Source organism: Vidua chalybeata, chromosome 8 (assembly GCF_026979565.1).
Source record: "Vidua chalybeata isolate OUT-0048 chromosome 8, bVidCha1 merged haplotype, whole genome shotgun sequence".
NCBI classification, from domain to species: Eukaryota; Metazoa; Chordata; class Aves; order Passeriformes; family Viduidae; genus Vidua; species Vidua chalybeata.
Window position 1 is genome coordinate 10,756,913 of NC_071537.1, and position 23,371 is coordinate 10,780,283.

The following is a 23,371-nucleotide window of genomic DNA, read 5'->3' on the forward strand; positions in this document are numbered from 1 at the left end:
GGATGTGCTTAAGTGCTTTGCTGAATTCAGGCCATAATGGCCAAGATCTTCACCTTTCTTTGATATGATGGGTAGCATCTAATGGGTGAATCACTTCTCTGCTTGAAACACAGCTTTTGAGCCAGCCTTAACTGCAGCAGAGATTTTCAGATGGGTGCTGCAGCCATTTCCAGAGTCCCTTTGATGCTGTCAGTGAATCCTGAGTAATTCATCAACCCAAGGAGGACTCCATAGAACCCTTGTTTTATCATCCTGGACTGGGTCTTTATTTTGTAATAACTTCTCCCTGCATTTTGACTCTGATTAGCAGTGTGCCTGCATTTTAATAAATTGTCTCAAAGAGCTCCCCTTCCATCTTCCCCCAGCACTTAATTAGGATGTGTAAATATGCACACAGCCCCATTACTGATGTTAATCCCAGTGCTGATAAAGCCGAATAGGAGCGAATAGAAATGAATTGGAATAGGGATAAGCACAGGTCTTTCATTAGCCCAACTAAAAGTAATCACAGATCTCTTGCTGGTAATATACATCTTCCAGATAGAGTACTAATTACTTCTAGCAGTGCTGTGCTCTATCTCAGAGATAGCTTTATTGTAATCCTGCAGTGATCTAATGCTTTCACTTACCAGTTACTACTTTTCCCCTCTTTCTCTCCTTGATAAAGTGACCTTACAGGTTTTGAACATTCAAACTACACCTTGTAGTGCCAGGGCTGAGGAAATCTGATGAGATTTTTTATTTGGTTTTTTTGGGGGGAGGGCTTGATTTGTCTCTTTTTCTTCTTCCTTTCCAAGTTTTCCCCCAGTGCTTGCCATAAAGTGCAGTTGTACAGAATTCAAGGAAATAAACTTGTACATTGCATGTGCCCAGGGTAATGTTTTATGCAGCATCCAGTGTGGTTGCAAATGTGTCACTGATAGATAAATCAACTGCTTCTTTCTGCTCCAGCAACCTGAAGTGCTTCCACATATGTTTTGTGTTATCTGTGTATTATGGGCAGTCTTTCCAAACTTTAGTACCTAAAACTAAGTTGTTAAGTTCATAGTTAGGGTCAGACTTGCATCCTCTGAATTCTTTTTAAGAGATACTAAATTCCATAAATGAAACCTATTATGAACTTCTAATAAGTATATTAAATTTCTATTTGAAATAATTGAGGTTTCTGGAACATGGCCCACAGGAACATATGGAAGTTGTCTGGTTTTTTTGGTGCATTGGTGTTTTTTTGGTGTTTCTTCTGTTGTTTGTTTGGTTTTCTACCTGTGTTTTTGTTTGTTGTTTGCTTTTTTTTAAATCAGTGGGAGCTCTACCTAGAGGTGCAGCTGCATGGAGAACTGATGTTGTTTAGTCACTTTAAAGGCAAACAGCAGGGAGGAGAGGTTTGTATGGGTTGACTGGAAAAGACCTTTAGAGACATTAAAAGTCTGCAATGTTCTTCCCTCAAAATGCTTGCTATCCAGTTAAATTCTTCTGTTTGGATTGGACCAACAGACTCAGCATGAAGTATTCATTATTAACATGTTAATTATCAAAACTAAAAGAGCTTTCAAGCCAAAAAAGTAATTTTTATTGCAAAACCCCATTCAATTTATGCCATTTACATGGAATCCTGCCTGTATTTTTGGTAGTTTATTGAATCCAAAAAGAGCAAACAGTTCAACTGACAGTGGATAAATTACGTAACTTCTTGTCACTCCATGTTTAGTCAAAAAACATTGCCAGTGACAAATTTACCAGCTTGTACTCATCCAGCTCAGAGTTCTTTAAAATGTATCTCTCAGGCAGCACTAGTTTAGAAATGCCAGAGGTGACCAGGTGACCGAGTGGAGCTGTGTGGTGCTCTCATCCTGGAACTGTGTTGTGGTTGTCTCCATCCCCTTCCCCCCAGCTGCTCACCTTCATACCACACCAGTTTCTGACTAAGAGTAGGGAAGTATTTTGGACTTGGAGAATCTGAATGGTCCTGTTGGCTTTGAGCGTGTGGTGTTGTGTGATGTGCCAAATCCCGTCAGCTCAGTTTTGCTGCTTTCCTCCTGGGGAATACTTGAGATCATATCACTTATCCCTTTCAAGATGTTAGTTCCCACCTCTGCTGCTGCTGTGCTGTTGCTGAGAAATGCTGTCATTTAGAGGAACATATTTTTGCCTGCAGACTCAAGTCCTTTCTGTGAATTTGTGTGAATGATTTCTGTAAGTACTTGTGCGTGTGCAGATGAAGAACATTGCCAGAATAGGATGCTGAAGGATCTGTGCTGAGACCTTGTGTGCAAAAAATCTCCCAGAGATTGACGAGGTCTGGAGAAAAGTGGCCCGTCCATACTTACATACTTACATCTTAATAAAAGGCATTGAAATAAATATTGATTGCGATTTGATGCCCCAGCTTGATGCTGTTCTGGGAGAAAACTGATTTTATTTATAAACCAATTCATTCGTTTATAACCAAATTTTTTAAATGTCCATGACCTGTTTTGCATTTCTTCCTGGATGTTGTCTCACATGCTTGCTTTAGGCTCCTACTGTTCTGCGGACCTGTCTTCCTTTTCTGGCTGCAGCAAAAAAATCTTTCTCGGGATTTCCTGAAAGCACAGCAAGGCTTGGTTGTATGACTGCTCCTTCAGCACAGCATCACACTGAGACTTGGCTGCTTGCTTTAAATAAAATAGTGCCAAATATCTTATTCTTGCTCCAAATAAATATTTTGAAGGAATTTGTGTTTAGTTTGTAAACAGTTTACTTCAGTTACATTTTATAACATGATTTACAAAACATGCACGCTGGAATGCAATTTGCCGAATTATTAAAGACATCAGTCTTACTCTATGATAAATGTGAGCCTGTAAGTATCAAGAAAGGAAAATAAAATAAGAGAGGATGATTTGTGTTTTAAATAATACCAGAAATTTTGTCCATGCAGTTGGGTTTGGTAGAGTGGTTGTAGACTCAGTCCAGAGGAAACGTTTCTGAAATTGTATGAGATTTTGATCTAGCTTATTTACATAGCAGTATATTAAAATTTCTGGAAATTGTCCATTTCAATTCTTATGCAAAACTTCTGGACTTTTTGGATATACCACTTGAAAACTGTTGCTTCTTTTTGGCAAGGACAGCAACAATAACATCAGTAGGGAAGGTGTGAGGTTGCAAAGAAACAGATGCACAGAAAATAAAAACCTGGTTACTAAGATACACCTGTTCAACAGAGCTGTGTAATTACAGAAATGTTTCTGTTGTGAGACCTGTGGATGATTTGTCTGTGATGCAGTGGGGGTTGGAACATCTGGTCTGAGATTTGCAGTGAAGCTTCTGATCTCCTTGTTGTGGGCGCATCAGCTGTGCCCAGTGACTCAGGGCACTTAGATACTGTGCTGCCTTGTACTGTGGGGTCTGAAATAAACCCAGGAGCAGATGCAAGTGCACATCTGTCTTGCTAGCATTGGGCTGGCTAGGCAGCTCTGTGACATCCCATCCTGCATTTTTTCATGGCAGGCAGCACTCCAAACCAGCACTGCTTCCACACCCCTCTTACATGAAATAGCTCAAGGTTATAGGAGATTTCCTGCTGCTCAGTGGGTGTGAAACCACAGCTCAGGAAGTAGAGCCCAAGCTAAGCACTGCTGTTGTGCATGTGAAAATGTATTTGGCTGTATCAATGGTACAGACATGTCTGTCTGTCTTCAAGGCTGTTTAAGTACAAGGCCTCTTCTGAGAGCTGTAGGCTTGGTTCTTAACCACTGCTGCATTTCAAACTAAGGATTCAGCAGAATCTCCCCCATGAGACTTGTAATGCTTTCCTGGCTAATGGAAATAATTCATCTTATCCAACTTAATGTGCAAATGATGAGGCTCAGGTAATGACAACATCCTATTAAGGGAGGATGATAGAAACTGGGGATTTGACATGCAAGCTTATGGTGCTGGCAATTGATTTTGTATTGCTGATTTTTATTTCCATTGCTTAGATTTTTAGACTATATGGCTGCCTAAATTTGGCATCCTTGTGCTAATCTAATGATGAATTAGTCTGAAGATAACTTGCTTCCTACGGCATTCAGCTCCATTCTCAAAACTTGCTTTTGGAAAAAGAGGGGCTTTGGCATGGCTATATAGATTCTGAGATTATTTCAGTCTAAACCAAGGAAAAAAAATACTTTTGATATCTGATTTTAGGGCAGTGATAAGTCTTGTTTCTGCTTTACAAGCCAAGAGCTAATAAATGTCAGTGTTCTAGCCAGTGAAAATATCATGGCATGAAACACAAAGAAACAGTCCACAAATACAGTTTAATTTTCTGTTTGATGTTGCTGCCCCCTGTTTTCCTTGAACACCAGCATTCAGAAGCTCCTTGTCTTGCCTTATCTTTTGCATGATGCTTGAAGAGTTTGAAGTCACCTAGGGGCTCTGATATGCTGAGTTCTTTATATTTTTACATGGGCATCTCCATCCTTTTCTTTACAGGTACCTAAACTATATTCCTTCCAAAAAGAGGGAGAGGAAAGACTGCTTGGCTAGATTTTTTTTTTTTTTCAAAACAGATTTCTGGGACATCATTCCTTCATTCCTTGAGAAAGACAGAGAACAGCTGCCAATAGAAGGTGACTCATAAGTACAAATGGCAAGCTTGCAGTAGCTAGATTTGGACAGAAAAAAATTACACGATCTTATAGTCAGAACGAAAGGTGAATCTATTTTTTTTCATGTAGCTCCCTTTATTTCTTTAGCACCCTGCATAAAATGAGATGATTTGTTCCCTAAGTGGAAAGCAAAGGAGAATTGTGTCATTTCTGATTTAAGGTATTAGGGAGAGGTAGAAAACCTCAGTTCTCTGGTCACAAATGTTTTTAGTTGCCTAATTCACTGGTGAGAATGGGGGGCTGAAATCCTGCTGAGGGACTGGATCTGTGTTGCTCTGGTGTCTGGAATAACTGACACCACCTTGGAACAGATGACTGTTTGAAATGCAAAGAATTAGACATCTCACAGTAGAACTGATTGTGAACCCCTTGCTGCAGGGGATTTTGCTGTGTGTTTTCATGTTTTGTTGGTTTGGGGTTTTATCTGGGGGCAGGGGAGGGAAGGATATAATAGTTCTAAAGAAAATGGATAAGTGGAGAAAACAGCTGTTTGGAGAATAAAAAAAAAATAAATCTATTGAATAATTCAATTTGATTTTCTTTGGGAATAGTGAATGAGACCATGCTTTTTTAATGTAAAAATAGACAAGTTCAGTTGAGATTGAATAGTGCACTTGTAGGGTGTTTAGATTGCTTATTTCTATTCTAGCTAAATCACCAGCATTTAAAAGCAATTTAAGAACCTGAAGTTATAACAGTCTATTTACATAAGAAGAAGAAAAATAAAAAAATAAATTAAATATGACATTTTGTTTAGTAAGTAGAAAGTATTTTATTTAATTGCAGAGCAGTTGGCCTCAATCTAGAGACTACTGATAGTGCACTCACGTAACTGAGGCTGTAAGTCTGTGCTAAAAAGTCCTTTGTATATGTAGAGATGTTTATATATTGCGCTGGTGAGGTACTCTCTAAACACATCTGGCTGTTTTGAGATAACAGGGATTTGTACTGCTGTGCTGGAAGCAGCCTTGCTGTCCTTCCACCAGGTTTGACCACCACAACCAGTGTAACTGTTCAGTGCTTCTTTGGGATCTCTGTCCATGCAGGGTCACATCCCAGGTTAGTATGGGCAGCCAAGAAGAAAGATAAACATACCTGACATCTTGGTTTGGATCTTAAAATAAATGAAGAAAAATAACGTGGGTTTTTTTACTACTGTTTTTTCTATCAAAATTCAAAAGATAAACCACTTGATTTTTGAAAGCTTTTCTCCTGCTCTTTTGTATGAACTTGGTTTTTTATTCCATTTTATTCTGTCTTCTTTTCTACCAAGTAAGACAGGAAGGAGTTTTAGAATTACAAAGCATAGTGAATACCGTTTTTCTGTTTCTTGTAAATGGTGAGACTTGTTTGATACCAAATACAGATTTTTGTGTCATATCATCTTGACCTTCCCATCCTATCCCTTCCAAGAGAAAAAAAACATCAAGACCCAAACAACCTTTACTGCTAATAGTTGCTTGTACATTATGGAAGGTGGGACTGTATTAGTCAGTTTTGCTACTCATCTAGTGAAGCAGTCATTTGCTCCTGTACTAATGCAAACTTCTTGTCGCCATAATGCTGCATCCCTTTCATCCCCTTGCTATATATACACTACATTTTTTTTTTCCCCAAAACACTTAAAGGCACTTTGTTCCTCAGGAAGTGAAAAGGAAGGAAGTGAATTTGTTATTCAGAAAAACAGAAGTGTCTCTATGAAATGAATATACATCTCTAGAAAAATACATTGTCTACTACTCTTCCTGCTTACTAGTGTCTCAATATCAGCCACTAAAAGCTTTAGGGTCAATTTAGAACAACAGTAATAATTGGAAATGCAGATTACTGCATAAACAATGTGCTCATGCAGTGCTGTGTCTAATTTGTGCAGGGAATTAGTGTAATTGCCAGTGCAAGCTGGGTAATTGGGTGTGGAAATGATGACCATGATTTCCGCATCCGCACAAGCTGCAGTTGTGCTTTATTTACCTAGTGGCCTTTTCCAAATTAGCTCATCCTTTGGTGCGCATGAACTTGGTGGGATGGATCACCCTTCCCTGTGGTAGTGTGCAGTTTCAGAAATCTAAAGATAGTGAACACAGTGGGTCTGGAAAAGACAACTGAATATCAGAGTTCTGTCCTAAACTGTCAGTGCTGTTTGACCAGGAACTGTTCTATTCCCTCCTGAGTTTTTTGCACACATCCTCCACATCCTCACAATTGAGAGAAAGTTTTTTTTTTTTTTTTTTTTTTTTTGAGTAATCCCAGCTTGTGTAACTTCTCACTTGTGAATGATGTTGGAATTTAAGTCACAGAATATGCTGAGTTGGAAGGCAGCCACGAGGATCATTGAGTCCAACTCCTGGGCCTGCACAGGACCATCCCCAGGAGTCACACCCGGTGCCTGAGAGCAATGTCCAAACACTTCCTGATCTCTGTCAGTCTTGGTGCTCTGACCACTGTCCTGGGGAGCTGTTCCAGTGCCCAACCACCCTCTGGAGGAAAAACCTTTTTCTAATGTCCAATCTAAACCTCCCCTGGTGCAACTTCCTTCTTATTCCCTCAGGTCCTGTCACTGTCACCACAGAGCAGTGATCAGTGTCTGTCCCTGCTCTTCCCCTCACAAGGAAGTTGTAACTGCAGTGAGGTCTCATCTCCGGGCTGAACAGACCAGGTGACCTCAGATGCTCCTCATATGACTTCCCCTCAGGGCCCTTCACCATTTTTGTTGCCTTCCTTTGGACACTCAAATATTTCCCACTGAACAAACATGAGGACAGACACTGGTGTGGTGCAGCTCTTACTTGTCAGTTCTCGCAGGAGCTGATCCTCTGGGGAGCACAGCAATGGTTTGGATGGGCTCTGGAGGTGAGTACAGGGAGGTTCCTGGGTGCAGCTCTAAAGATTTACTTGAGGCAACCTAAAATAAAAGTCAGCATCAGGCTTCTGCTCATGCCATCCCACGTTTCAGTGTCGCTGCAACCAGCTGGGCTGAGCTGTGCTTTGCACAGCTGATGGCAAGGATTGCATTCACTTTGTGCCTTTCTCTCTGCCAGGCGTAGAGTTTCTTGTCGCTGTACTGGTGTGACATGAGCAATCACTTTGCTTTCTGCATACGGAGGGAGGAAGGAATAGTAAAAGCTGGGAGGAAACAACAAAAAACTCTCTAGCTCTGTCTCTGACTCCGAGTTGTCTGCCTTGTCCTAGCAAGATTGGTGTTGGTGAATCAGAATTATTGCCTCTTCATCTGTTTCTTTTCCAGCAAATGTTCTGGTTCATTTTGTGCACCTTTTCAAATTTAACATGGAGATAACACTAAATAACATATTTTCTCTGTGTAGGAAATTAAAGCCAAAGGACCAGAGTTCTTTCTTTGGGAAACAATGTGACATTTTTATTTTTCAGCTTGGTTTTGCTTTAATCATCTTCTAAAACGCTTAGCATTCTTTTTCCTATTGAAGAAGAAACTGGCTTAAAAAGGAAAAGACAGTTTTTATGGAAAGATTTTACTGGTTTAATGACATTTCAGTGACTTTCAGCTGAGTAGTCTTTAATCTTTAGATGCATTTATACAGTGATAAACCTTTTAAAGTGATAGGAAGCTCATTACTCAGAACTGAATTTTGGTTTTGGTTGTCGCAACTAAATCTTTAGAGCTGATACCTTTTCACACTGGTTGTAACTTACCCCATTAAAAAGAGAAGCCACTGTCTGATAATGCTGTGTCTTGGTATTACATCTTCACTGTTGAAGAAAAATCATAATGACAGCTTATGATGAAACTTTTTCCAGATGAAAGGTATATATGTTTTTCTTTTAATAATTTCCATTTTTTTTTTAACAAAAATGGGAAAGCAAGTTTTTGTTATTTCATAAAATTGTACGTAACCCCTCCTGTAGCATCAGGTGCATCTTTAGTACAGCAGATGGTGCGAGGCCAGTGATAAAACTGAGGGGGCTTTTTCACAGTGAAGGGTAACGTGCAGCATTGCTGACCCGGTCACTCTCCACTCTCAGGTATGTGGTTTTTTGTGAGTGTGGTGCGAATAGCATCAGGGTTGTCCCTTTCAAATTGGGAAGTAGCTTTCATTAATTTTCACAGTGAAGGTTTAATTTTATTAAGTTCAGTACTAACAGAATTTTTTTCATTTTGGGAGGTAGCCTTCAAATGTATGCATGAAACTGTCTCTGCAGTAGAAAAAGAGTAAGGCAAAGCCCTTGGAGAGCTGAGCTTCCTGCAGCTTATAAAATTCTTTTTCAGGGCTCCTGGCCTTAGTGCAGGATGGGGCAAGAGTTGCAGCCCTTGCTTACATCATTTTTGGTTTGGGTTTTCCCAGCTGTGTTTATTTCCTAGTGAGGCAATTCTTTCATTGAAGGAAGTTGGAAGCAATAATTCCTCACATGCTTCTGCTTTCCACTGGCTGAAGGGCTGGTCCTTGGAGTGCACTATTCCCATTGTAAGAACTCCTGAGAATGCCTTCTCTTCCCTGAATGGTGTCCCCCAACTGACTGAAATTACTTGGTGCTCCAGTGGAAACACATTGAGTGATACCAGGTTATTTCTTGCCTCTTTAATCTTTTTGGGGACTATAAACTGCTAGTGGTGCTTATGGTGTGACACTGAGCTACTTGATTAATGGCAAGCCAAGGGTAAAGGCTAATAATCTACTTTCTTTGCTGATCTGAATGAAACAAGCAGCTGAGGATAAAGGTGGTAGGTGAAATTATGAGAATATTTTTCTTACATAAGGCCTATTCATTCAGTTGCTTGTGTGGCTTAAAGGCAGAAATGCAGAAATAGCATTCTCCTTGAGGACAGGTGTTGAGCAAGCAGAAGAGATGGTGGGAAAAAAATGGTATGTGCTCACTTGGAGGCACATGTGTCAAATGTAAAATATAAGTCAAAGGGAATGGTATATAAAGCTTCATTTCATACCTGTCTTGATAAATGGCTGACTGTAAGACAAATTTGGATGGGTCAGTGAACTGGTGACCGGGCTGAAAGTTTCCTTTAGAAATAATTTAAGGGGAGTCTCTGCTATAACAAATGAATCCATGCTATTTCTCTAGAGTGTTTTGGGGGTAATGGCATGAAGATAAGAGAGAGATGGAAGCAATGTCCAGCTTTGGGGCAAAATTCAGGTCTTTAAAACCCTTCGTCATCAAGGGCAAGAGCATATTGGTTTGCTGTTGGAGGAAGCTGAGTAGGGCTGAGTGAAAAGATCAGTGGACTAAAATTTGGGAATGCAATGCTGAAAGAGTGGAAATGTGTAAGTGGGAGAGGTGCTTATTTTGCTGCAGGTTTGCCCTCAGAAATGAAGTGGGTTTTTTTAAAGAAAAGAAGTACCTAAGAGTAGAAATATAATATTCAAGTGGTTGAGTGCTTCTGGAATTAAGTTTCTAAGAAAATGCTCTCTAGTGCTCCCAGATTATCTGGGACTTGCCAGAGCTTCAAGTGTTTGAATCCCTTGTTAGACCCTCAGGGATGACTCTTGCCTATAGAGTTTGGGATTCACTACTTCTGTATCTGTAGGATGTTATTTGTGTAATGTTAACAAGCTGTGGAAAAATACCCAGAAATCCTGAAACTCTAAGCTTTCAGTCGGAAAGGTTTTTACTGAGTCTGAAATTCTGAGAAGAGCTCAAAATATGTTTCCTCCAGCTTTCACTTTTGCATTGATACAGCTGATAAAAGAATAGATTTCTCTGCAGTGCATTGAGAGGAATGGGCCATTTTTCTGTGGTACACACTTCGGGCAGGGTGGTTACTTTTGTTGGCAGGCATTAATGGAAATTTTTCTCAAGTTGTAGGAATTTTGAAAATGACAGTCAATACATTGCTTTTCATGTTTAAAAAGCTTAAATAAGAGGTATATGGCAAAACCCTCAGGGAGACTGGGGCATGTGTGGGTAAGTTCTGGGGTTAAGATGATACCTGATAAAGAAATCCTCCCATGTGATGGTATACTTTTGTTTAATGTAAGAGGGTTTGGAATCAAAGATACTCTCACTAGAGGGAATGACCAAACTGTTTTCTTACAATGTCTGAATTCTAAAGGAGATCTGCTTCCACAGGATGATTTTAAGCAACACTGTTGAACCTGGATGATAGCACTGGTCAGATGTTATAAAAAATGGTCGGTGGCTTGGGTGTTGCAGTTTTGATAATGGGCTTCTACCCAGTGGCCTTTTGGCCTTTGTTTTTTGCCCTGTGCTGAGAGAGGAAGTCAGAAAGTGACTTGGCTTTTTCATTCCTAAGACACCACATGAAAATCCCGAACATAGGTAGTTTATATATAGAAAAATAAGAATATCTCCTCCTACATCTCACTTGACAGTGAATGAGGAGGAGGAAAAATGAAGTTCACCAGTCACTTGGGATGTGCCTTTCCTGTGCGTTCTGCTAAAGCCTTGAGGATATAGGCAGAAGGCAGCTTAGGTTTTTTTATCCTTCAGATAATAGGATCTTAGTCACACATCTTAGTGGGTTAATAAGATTTTTGTGTGTTGGCTTGTAATATCCTTTGACTTTCTCCTCCTTTTGAGGTAGCTTCTTGATAAAATATGTGCCAGGGGAAAAAGGAGATGTGAGGTGCAAGTTACTGTCCCACCCTGCCTCCTAACTTTTAAAAGATGAACCCTCTGCAGCAGACACACATGTGCCTTTCTTTTTACTTTATAAGTAGGAGGCTTAAAACTATGCTTAAGAACTATAGCAAAGGAAATATAAGACTCAAGTTTGAAGGGGAGGGAAAGATGGGGAGAGCAATAAAGGACTTTCTGAAGAAGAAAAACCTTGTGGTTTTGTTTTATTTTCAGGCTTGAGGGGACTGCCATTTTGGCCACAGTGCTGCTAAATGCATTGTCTTATATATATTAGTTATAAATAGTATAGCTGATTACAAGATGGAATAATTAACTTCTGTTGGACATTGTAATGATAGCCACAATTTTAGTTTTTCTGTGGGAATGTGAACGTGCAGCTTGAAGGTTTGTGTGATCTTCTGAAGAAGTTTGTATCAGTGCTGCAGGTCAGTAGACGTTCCTAGTTTCTCAAAGTGTTGTTTTGCAACAACAAATTCCATGAGGGTCCTAGGTGGGAATGCAGCAACAGATGGGTGCAGCTTTCCAAGGTGAAAGCCCCTTACACCGTTGTTATATTGATGCTTGTGCTTCTTGCTAGCTCTGCCCTGGCTTGCTGTCAGAGTTGATGACACCCATGGGAGCTGTTTCGTCTTTAACTTGTGGCTGTGAATTGGATGGGGTAGTGTGAAGAAAAAAATAAATAACCTGTAATTCATGTTTTGATGACAGGATTTTGTGTGTCTGGTTGTTTTGTTTGTTTTTATCCCCCAAAAGAACTGGGGAATCTTACTTTGTATATATCTTCATTTAAAAAGTTGTTTTGACTAAATCCTCTTCTCCTCACTAAAATGCAATAGTTTTCATTCTGACAGCATCAACCTATTTTACAGAATATAGAGCCCCAGTGAGAATAGACCTTTAACAGCAATTTATATCCCAAGTCTGAAATGTGCACTTTATGTCTGTTACGATCCCTGGATGCCTGTTATGGGATTACTCACATCTTACCATCCTAAGTTTCTTTCCATAAACTAATGGAAACCCTTGAGTCTGAGGTTCAAGGAATACACTCAGATTAAGCATGGTTAAACAGCTCCTTGGGGAGAAAGAAATAAGGTGGGATAGTGAAGAATTGATGATCTATTAGCTGTTTAAATTTCCCACCTTGAATTATTGACAACGTGTGACATTACAGCTTTACAAATTACTGTCTATAAACAGCTTGGAAAATATGACCTTTGCCTTATAATTGGTCTCAAGATGCCTTCCAGCTTCATATAAACAGCTGCTGATGGCATATTTTGTTGCAGCTGGAGTGGGTGGAAGAATGCAGGAAGAATTTTCTTGTCTAATCAGGCATATATTATATTTTGTCAAATGACAAAATATACTCTGTGATGGTTGAAATGTCTCTGTTTGAGACTGGGCTCTCTCCTCTGGAGTTTTGGAGTGATCTAATTTTCAGTAATAAAGACATCTAATTATTTAAGTTTAGTTGTCCTTACCTTCTGCCCTGTCTCTTTCTAGAGCAAGGAGACACTAGAAAGCCCTGTGTCACTCTAATTCCTCCTGTTTCCTGGCCTGTGGAGACCAGCGAGTCCAAGCTGAATGGATGGTTTATCCTGTTTGTTCATGGCAAACCAAGTGCACTAAATTCTTGCTTTGTGGTGTTGTTCATGTGATTAACACACAAAGTAAGTATTGTGCTGAATTTCACCCTGAGATTTCTGCTGATTTGGGAGAAGCTGAGAACACAAGGACTTGATTTTTCATCTTCTCTTCTTATCACTATTAAGGAGTAACAAGTCACCTGGTTAGTGTTGGCAGACAAAGGGCTCATAAGGCACTTTCTGAATCTCAGGCCGGAGCCAAATTAATTTCTAATTTAACTCCATTAATATGGGGTTGCCCTAAGATGAGACCTACCAAGTTTGTCAATGGAGTGATGCATTTTATTATCATTTGTTAGTGTAAGATGCATAGGGAATCACAGAGAGTATTTTTGGATGAACAGGTGTTTGGAAGAATAGATGTCTCCAACACAGTGCAGCAAAAGACTGTGCAGAATAAAAATCATCTTTACACCAGACTTACTTGTTTTCTCAGTCTCTGGGAAACATACCTTGTGTCTTTTAATGTAGTGTTGTTCATCACTGACTGAAGATCAGTCCAAAAAGTCTATGTTCCCATCTGGGTGGATGCAAAATCCAGTAGGATTGCAAGAAGGGGAATAAAAAGCTTTGGCTCATGTCCTTTTAGAGCTAGACAAGGGTGGAAGTTGTGACTCAACAGAGCAAGTCAGGACCTTGTGAAGCCACCTCTTCCTCTTTTAGAGGACAGGGAAGAATGATTTCAAGACTGAAGTCCAAGGGGCTCATCAGAATAAGTATTCCCACCCTGCCTCCTCCAACAAATTCTCCTGAACTCTGCATGCTTGATGTTTGTAATAAAACCAACTTACATCATAGAGCTCTTGAAAGGAGTGATCAAATAATGTTTTCAGGGCACTTTTGGAACCTAAAGGCAAAAGGCACCTTATGGTCTTAAGTTTCACTACCTCTGCTGCCCCAGGATGAAAGTTTTACCTTAAAGATCCAATTTCTTTCCTGGAGTAGGAGAGAGACAGTCTATTATTCAAGGATATCATCCTTATCTTTGTTGTAGTTGCCTTGTGGCCATGCAACATCACTCAATAATACTGTCAAGTATTATCTTTTTCTTGTGCCAGGGTGCTAAGCAGTGATTTATTGCTTGAATACACATTGCTTTCATGAAAGTGATTTGTTGAAACAATAGCAAAGTGCTTAATAAATTATTCATTGCATGCTAATTTTTCACTTTTATATTCTGTAGTGAGTTCCGGAATAAACAATCCGGGTGGAGTATAAATCCCAGGTTTTTGATTATGTGTATCCCCCACCCCCAGTCTTTCCCCCAGGACATGGTTCTTTTCCCAAGGAGGAGTATCTTCAGCCTTTCTCACCTTGGTTGCCCTTTGGGCTACATTTCCTCTCCATGTTTTCTTCAGGTAGAGTTGGGTGAATTATGTTCAATTAGAGCCTTGGATAACTGGTTTGGGAAAAACTGAGTGATTGGAGTTCGTGGGTATTTCTCTTTAGGAACTTCTGGGTCTTAACCAGAAAGGCACCACCATAAATAGAGCTTACAAAGTAAGATCCTGGTGGCTGACTGGTATGTTTTCATAAGTCTTTTCTTGCATATTCCCTCTCTCTCTGAGTGTTGTGCCCTGATATGTCTTTTAGCTGCCACTGGCTACACTGCAAGTCCTACTTTGTACATGAGATCAGGTGGCTGAGAAACTCCGCAGAAGCAAGTTTTTACTTGTAGATCTGCTGGCTTTCCTACTTTCCTTCAGAAATGGTTTCTCAGCACTTGAAATCTTTGTCCCTTGGCAAAGCCCAGAGCCTCTGGAATGTTTCTGAGTGTTTCAGTTAGCAAGCCAGGAGCAGGCCAGGCACAGAACAGCAAAGTGCTTTTCTCCACTTGACCCCTCCACCCTTTCTGGGTGTCCACTCCAAATCACTGCCAGTGACTGCATGTTTAAGCACAAGCTGCTGACTGCCAGTGAATATTATGGGGTGTCAGAGAAGAATTTTCTTTCCAAGTAGTTTAGGGCTTTTCCCTCCTCTGGTCTTAATTCTGAAATAATCCCCTAAAGGCCTATGTGGGTATTTGGTGAAATGAATAAACAGAAGACTCTATTTCCCTCTTGAAGCATGCACAGAGCTCTCATGCTAATGGCTTTTAAGCATCAATGCAATTATAGTGTGTAATCGATTCTTTCTATACCAGCTTTTGTCTTCTGAAATGAAACCCCGTCTCTTTCATAATTATTTGCCTTTGTATTAAAACTTTTCAAGATGACAGGATGTCTATTCCATTGTTTTTGTTCTCCTTCCTATCTCTTCTGCCTGATTCTGCCACTGGAAGAAATTTGGTTATTACATTTTCTTCGAAACCTGAGTATCTCTTTTTTTTTCCCCTACAATAATTTACTCACTAGGTTTTCCTTTTGGTCCTTTTAATTTACTTGGTTTGTGTTTGGTTCTTTGGTTTAGTTAATCATGTTTGGAGCTGCTCAGAAATATTTCCATGAAGCAGATTCTTATTCAATGAAAGAGGAATTAGTGAAAAGGGATTTCAGTGTGAGGAAAAAAAGGACTCAGAGCAGGGAATTCATTCTACTTTGTAAGTTAATCAGCGTGTCAGTGGCCAAGGTATTTTTCTGGAATGTGATAGGCCTAGGTTTGGGTCTTTTTCAAAGCCAGGAAAAGCAGTAACTCAGTGTCTTGACCTTTGAGCTTTAGTTATTACAGTTTCCTTCTCTCAGCTTTGGTGGTGGTAGCATTTTAAATACTTTTCACACTGTAACAAATTTCTGTTTCATCTTGGTGACAAGCATGAAGACTGGGGCTATCTTTAAAAGGTTTGAGGGAGAAAGATGCTGCATTTAGTCTCTCTTTATAATAATTTGTGTTGCTGTCTATTCTAAAAGTTGTCACCATGCCAGGGTCCCCTGTAAGCTGAGTGTAATAGAAACTGCCATACATCTTGCTCTACTGATTGAATTATACAAGTTAAGAAAGGAAATACTGGTATCTGTATTTGGCAAACATTGAATTTCTCACCTACAGGTGATTTTTATAGATGCCAAAAATAGGACTAATTATGACAAATTTATATAAGTTCATGAGTCCTAAAGCTACCTATGACACATATAAGAACAAAGGAATTGGCCATATTCTCTCTTTAAATGTGGCTAAAATTGTACATCTGGGAAAACTTGCACAAATATTGCTACATATAGTTTCATTAATTGACCTCAATGCACATTTTTTTCCCTGAACTTCTGTCTCCCCTTGAGCTTATAGTAAATTTTTGGTGTCCACAAAATGCAGTGGGAAGGAACCCCCCTACTTATATATACATAATATTTTTAACCTCACAGGTTTGCTTGGTCCTGTATGCTGAAAAGTAGTGAATAATAAATTCAGTACACTTGTGACTTTACAGATGTCTTTCATATCTCCTTTGTCTCTTTCTTGGATTGATAGTTGGAGTAATTTCTCACTAAAAAAAGGTCATTCCACATCTTTGATCATCCTTGATTGCTCTCTCTGATCCTTTTATTATTAGGCACAATAGTCACAATAGTTTTTGAATTAGGAAGAGTCTAATCTGCTGACTTATGGAAGTTATTAAAGGGAAGAGCCACCCTCTACTTGGGCAATTTCTAATGCTTTCCCTCTAAAGTTCTATCTCTTGTGCCACAGGTGGGATAGTGGGCAATATCAGGCCTATTTTCTGTTCATTGATAGCTGCAGAAAAATGAAGGAATTTTACCTTATGGGTTCTTTGTAACAGAGATTGGTGAAATGGAGATTTGGTAGTTTAGCTGCATAACTCTGTGGTTGTCCTCCTCTGTCATTGCACCCCTCTTGATCTGCAGTGCATGTGGAAAGCAAATCACAAAAGTCTTCATGACTCCAAAGTTCTTACTACTTGAGTGCTTGGTAGAGTCCCTGATACTGCTGGCTGGTATAAAATTGCTAAAAATAATATGAAGAACAAGATTGGTATAAGTAATTTGCCCCAGATAATCAGTTCTCTCAAATTTTTTTTTTTTTTCCTCATGAGCAGCCTGTAAAATTCTCAGTGAATTATTCAGGCTAATTTGTGAATTTATTTTGAAACATTTCTTCACATAACTGTCTCACTGAAGAGTTCATTGAGAATATTCCTGTGTTCTGGTTGTGTTATTTACAGTCCCAGGGTTCTGGGTGAAACTGGGGAAGTAGAGATGAAGGGTACAGATAGGTGCCCAATTATTTCCAGTTTTTGAATGTGCAAACTCTCAAACATGACAGCCTGAGAATGATGGTTTATTGACTCATAATGCATACAAAAGCTTCAAGTCCTTTAGTTTCCTGCTCAATTATAGCAGACCAGCACGCTCGTGAAAACTTAATTTAGTGCTTCTTTGTTATTGACTTACGTTCCTGTTAAGTAGGCGATGGAAGGGATCTCTAGAGTTTAATAAGGGATTCATGGATCACTGCACATTGAGGTGTACTTAAACTGTCTTGATTGTGCCTGGATATTTGTTTCTCTCTCCCCAATTAGAAGGCAGCGTGACTTTCATCAGGAGAGTCGTGCAAACATAGTTACACCATTAAATCTAGCTACCATTTTTTACATAGCTGTATGTGAAATGTTAAAATACTTCATTAAACATTTGTCACACTGCAGGCTGCCTGTCTCTCTGTGAGGCAGAGACTGTGACTAAACCTTTTCAGCTGGTAACAACAGAGCAGCCAAACTGCAGATGGGGGGTGTTGAGTTCCAGCAGCTCTGCATGTGTTGCATGCTCCTTGCATGACTGGAAAGCACCACAGGAGAAGAAGACTGTGGCAGCTGCTCTTTCCTCGAGCTGTGGCACATCCTGAGGATCAGGTCATAGTGCAGAGTGTGGAGCTGGCACATGGCTGAAAGTAGATGCTTTCTGCTATGTTACTAGCTCTGGTATAGAACCAAAGGTGGAGTTCCTGAAGACCCAGCTCAGTTTTCTTACGCTGGAAATTAATATGCTCTCAAGGCATAGAATATAGCAGCTTCAGATGTTAAAATCCATGGTTCTGGATAAGGAGTCAGGACAGAATAGTGCCCTGAAGGTTATCCTTGGTGCCCTTGCCCACCAAGGGTGGTGGGGTACAGAGGAACCTTCCTTTTTTTTTTTTTAATTTTTTTTTTTCCCTGGGATTTGAACGGTCAAAAGGAGATGTCTGATCACCACATCAATAGTCCTCACAAGAAACTGATTCAGAAAACTGCTGTAAATGGCTAGCAATCAAGTACGAGAAATATTTTATCAAATATAGAATGTCCAAATGATTTCAAAAAATGTTGACGAGCAGTCTATGCACAACTCATGCTGAGAGCTGATGGTGTGCAAGTCAGGAAAGCAGACTAATAAGTACATAGTTTTTAGTGTTGTGGATTATCCCAGGACAGCTGCAGCCTTGACTGAAATGCATGCAAAAATACATGTAAAACATGAAAGTCTGGAAACACTAAAGAGGTTCAGTTCTGGTTTTGCCTTCATAAGCAAAGTCTATTGTGATTTGAAATCAACATTTGAGTCCTGTAGGATTCAAAGCCTCTGTAGGAGTCATCTTTCTGGCTCAGGGTTAGTTCAGTCTGCAGGTAACACTGTAAAATTCAGAGCCCAAGAAGTTACAGTGAACACCTTTAGAAATTTGATGGTGGTGTTCTGTTTGAAAGAATTTCTATCACTACAAAGCCCATGAACGTGGTCATTATGAATTTAGACCCTGTTGTGCTGTGTAAGGTGGAAAGCACTGAGAGGACGTAGGGATGATGATGGATACCTCTGATAAAAATGTATTGAAGATAAGAGCTCTGTTGGTGTAAATGAACTTGAGTTGGATTATCACAGACCATGTTGTGTGGTGGGTCTTTAATAATGGTGATCAAACCTCAAACACAGTGATTGTTGTAGTCCATGTCCTTGTTAAGCTGAGTTTAAATGAGCATGGGCATCTTTTAACACAGTACTCGTGTTGCATTCCCAGGAAAAAATTTGCCATGGTCAGTGGGTACTGGGGAGTGTTACAGCTGCCTGACCCAGTGTGCTGAGAGCTCCTCAGTGCTGCTTTCTGTGGCAGTGTTGGCTGATTTGCTTTGAGGACACACATCATGACCCCAGATGAGTTACAGTGGCACAGAGTGCAGCCTGTTGCTTCCCTCCCAGTGAGTTATGAACCTGATCAGTAGCAGAGTGCAGACTCCCACTACCTTCCTGATCAGCTAGTTCAGCACTGTTTGATGAGAGAAATATTTTTTTTGCCAGGGGAGAAAACCATTTAATTACATTTGGAACGTGTGCTGTGGCAAAGGACAAGCTCTGGCCCATATTCTGAGGGAGCCTTGCTAGAAGTATTTACAGAGTAGTTGAAAACAGGGTCAAGACAAAGATCTAAGCCAGTTGTAAACCTGGGTCAGAAGTGCAAGGGAGGGTACAGTGGGTCAGCATGGATCACTTGGTCCTAAGCCAAAGTAGGTCCGGGGAAAATTTAGCCATGTTTACCCCAGAATTTCTGCTGTGATAGCAAAGATCCTCCTAGGGCCTGATGTAGCAAGTTCACAGAGCAGTCTCTTCTGCCCAGCCACTAACTTATGTTTTGAAACCTATAGATGGTCCTTCACATCTCAAGTTTTAAAAAGCAGTTAGAGGTCAGGATTGATTAAAAAAATATGTTTTTTTTTTGAAAATGTTCTTAAGGTTTGAAGAAAACCATGATGGTGTCCCAGGTGTGAATGCCTTGTCTTTCCCAGAATAGCCACTGGGAACTGATTTCCTTTGGGAGATGGTGAGCCAGGTTTAAGCACCTCTTTTGTCAGTCTGTCTTCCCAGGTGTCTGTTTCTTTCACTTTGTCTGAGTAACTAAACCCATTTTTAGTGCTCTATCTCTTGGTAGGTTAACTCACTCTGGCATGTGGTAAACCCAGGATCAGATATCTTTTGCTCTGAGCTGTCAGTGCAAAAGTGATAAAGTTTTGTTTCTCCTTCTCTTTCCCACCTGCTATGGCAGAATAATCCACTTCAAGTACTGATCCTAATGAAAAACAGACTTTCTGAAGCCTTGTATTTCTATGCAAGAGGAAGGGTTATCTGTATTCACAGCAGAGCTGGAATAAGACTGGATTTTTAGTTCCTTTTCATTCTATTTCTAGTTTGCTTGTTTTTTTTTCTTCTTGCACTTGTTAGCTTGCATTGATTGGTAAGTGGTAAAAAAGGGAGAAAAACACACAGTCCCAGAAAGCAAAAACAAAACAAAAAAATGAAGAAAAGGCGAGGTGTTATTTTCATTTCATTACTGTGCTTCTTCACAGCCCCTATTCTGACATTTAGAACAACATAATATGCATGTCTATGTTCATTAGGTTCCTCAGTACTACACAGTGACAGCCACAGAGGGTGGGGGGAAAAAAAGAAACAATCTTAAACATGAACTAACCTTTGCAGGCTAAATAACAAAGAAATGAGAACAGCAAAGAAGAAAAATGATTTCTGAAAAAGTAAATACATCTGAAATCATGGCCTTGCATAGATTACTCAACTATCATTACAAAGGGGGAAAAAGAATAGCAACCTCTAGGGCAGAAATAACTAATTTTCTGCCCAATGATTTGTTTGTTTTGCACATATATGTTTGAGCAGATCTATTACTGGTATTTGAACCATAGTAAATGACACAAGGAGACTGCTGAAGCCATGGATAATCTTAAAGATATTTGGAAGCTGGTACAGATTCTCAAAAATTAAAAAGCTTCTAATAGAAAAAGCTCTTATGTGTTGTTGAAGTAGTGTACCTATTCAAGAATAATAGTTCCTGCACCAAGTGGAGATATCTAAGCTGTTAATCCAGAACCTAGTGCATGTCTGCCACAGCGTGGTGTCAAATACAAATCATGGGAATGTTCAATGCTAAGATATTTTTTCCTAAATTTACTAGGAAGTCAGGATATAGCAATATTGCTTAGGGTTCTTGATGTAGCCTATCAGTGACTGACATGCATGCTGGGATGGGCCCAGGGATGCCTCTGCAGAAGGATTGTTAGTGCTATATCAAAAAGTGTGATGGAATGCAGTTGGCTTTCTTCCCCCATCAGTTCCAAGGCAACTACATAACTTTAAGATTGTGTGGGTTTTACTGAAATTTATTGAGGAAGAAAAAGGAACAAAAGAGACATTTCAGCCCTCTGGAGGTGAAATATTTTGATTTCTTCTACTGGCACTTTTAATTTTTTTTTTTATCATTTCATGTTCTTTTTGGGATGTCAATTACAATTTTTCTCCACTGAAATGATGGGATTAAAATTTTCAATAGAATTTACTTTCATGGCTGTTTTAAGATTTGTAAATTTTCCTCACTTGGGAAAAAGTGAAAATCTGAGTATTTTATGAAAAATAATTCTCAGTCTATTTAGCACCAGTATTTACACACTCCTGATCTTAGTATTCCATAAAATTAACCTCATTCTAATTCTGGGATTTTACAGTTTCTTGAATGGTCTTCCCCAAGAGTACATCAGCCAGTGGCAAGGAATAGGGATAAAAAAAATCACACTGCTTTTCCTGTTTATTCTTCCCAATTTCTATGCCTGCTCTTTTTAGGTCTGCTTCTAAAATGACCAGATTTCAAAATATTAATTGGGGGAAGCATTCAATAGTAATTTATGTCTCTGGTACCTCTGGCAAGCAGAGCAGGAGAGGGACAAGAGGAGAAAACAGGATTTGGAAGGAGATATAAGGAACTGTGCAGCTGCTTTGCAGGTCCCTGGGAGGCTCAAAGCCAGGCTCTGTGCAGCTCCCACATGATGTCTCCACACAGGAGTGGAGTTCACAGCTACCTTTCATTGGGTTGGTATTCAGAAAGGTTTTATGTGCATATCCCATCCCCTTCTTTGGTCTTCTCCCTTGGTTTTTATTTACTTGCTAAGTAGGGGATTTGCAGACCTGTCCAGAGGGTGCTGTGAGGGGTGGCAGTGACACAGCTCTGGATCTGAAGCTGACAGCTGCCCTGCTGTCATTGATAAGCATTCCTGGGAGGGTACAGATGGAAATACAGGATTTACAAAGCCCTGATTGCTGTTAGCTCTGGGGAAGGATATGTGCCCACCCCAGCTCTGGCTCCTGCCTTGGCTGGGGCTTCCCACCTTGGCTCCCTCTTCAAAGAGGGATCTGCCAGGAGAGAGGGGAGCTCCTCCCTGCCAGCACTGGGGTTTTGGGGAGCAGAGGGGATGTTCATGTCAGGCTGCCCTGGGGAGCAGAGGGGGATTGTGGCTGCTATGTGAGTTTCCCCATGAGCTGCACATGACTTGTGTTCATGCAGATAGGAAGTGCTTTGGGCTGCCTTTCTCCGTGCTGGGAGTGATTTTGGAGTTGTGCTGTAGAAGGAGATGTCTGAGGTGTGCTCTCTGCCCCCTGTACTTTCTGCTGTCTCATGTGCTGACTGTTTTGGAAGGAGATAATTCTCATTGTGGCTGTTTCAGGCTGTGTAGGAGGTAGATGGGCTTTTGGCTTTGGAAAAGGCAGTGGTGAGGTCTGTTCCTCCCTGTGTGGCAATTCTGTGCCATGCTGGTGCCAGCTGGCATTGGGCTGATGGGCACTGAACTTCCTACAGTCCTTTGCTGCTCAGCCAAATTGGTTGAAGTTAACAATTTTATCAAGGGACCAGGGGGATTGTGTGTCTGTGAGCCTCAGTTCTTAGGAACCCAGGCTGAAAATAAAGAGGTATATAGATCAGAGGCTTTGTCAGATAAGAGCTGGGTCTTTAATTTACTGTGGTTTTAATGGGATAGGGAGGAGAATAAGAAGCACGGTGATCTGGCAGGGAGTCATGCAAAATAAATTAGTAGCAATAATAATGATCTGGTAGTTTGTCCCAAATGTAGATCTTGTTAAAGAAGCCCATCATCTTGAAAGTCAGAAATAAGTCTTTAAAGACACTAACAAAAGAGCAGGCTGAAATCTTTTGCTGCAAATTCTTTTTGCTAAAATTGCTTTCCTTCCCCTGGTAAGATAATTTTATTCTAGGAGTGCCTGCTTTGGCAGGAGGGAAAGCTCTTTATCAAAAGAGCTAATAAAAGTCATAAACTTGGAAACACTTCCATTCTGGCTAAACCTAAAACTTTTCAGTGAAGTTATAGAAACATTGGTTGTTAGAGATATTTGAAGGTCCACAGTTCAACCTCTTACCCAAAGCAGTGTTATCACCAGCTTTAGATCAGGTCAGCCATGACTTTGCCTAGCCAGATGTTAAAAAACTCCAAGGATGGAGGCTTTACAGATGTTCTGGGTAGTCTGCCCAGGAACACCTGGACTGTTACTCTTATTGAGATTTTTCCTGACGTCCAGCCAGTTGCCAATCCACTGGTGATCATTTGCTTGTGTCAAATCATCTGCTGCAATCAGAAAGTGTTTGACTGGAGACAGGCCAGTGGGTTATCTGTGCACCACAGCTATGAAAAGGATCAGCAGCTTCAGTGTCTGTGAAACAGAGCAGAAAATAGTCACTATTTCTACTGCATACAAGATCTCATCTTGTATCCTGAAACTCTGT

The 23,371-nt window shown here is 40.2% G+C and overlaps 1 protein-coding gene across 2 annotated transcripts in view; it reads left to right on the forward strand.

Annotated features, from left to right (window-relative positions):
• SORCS1 (sortilin related VPS10 domain containing receptor 1) overlaps positions 1-23,371 on the forward strand; it is a 259,695-nt gene that overhangs the window by 58,980 nt on the left and 177,344 nt on the right. The gene's annotated exons all lie outside the window — the stretch shown is intronic.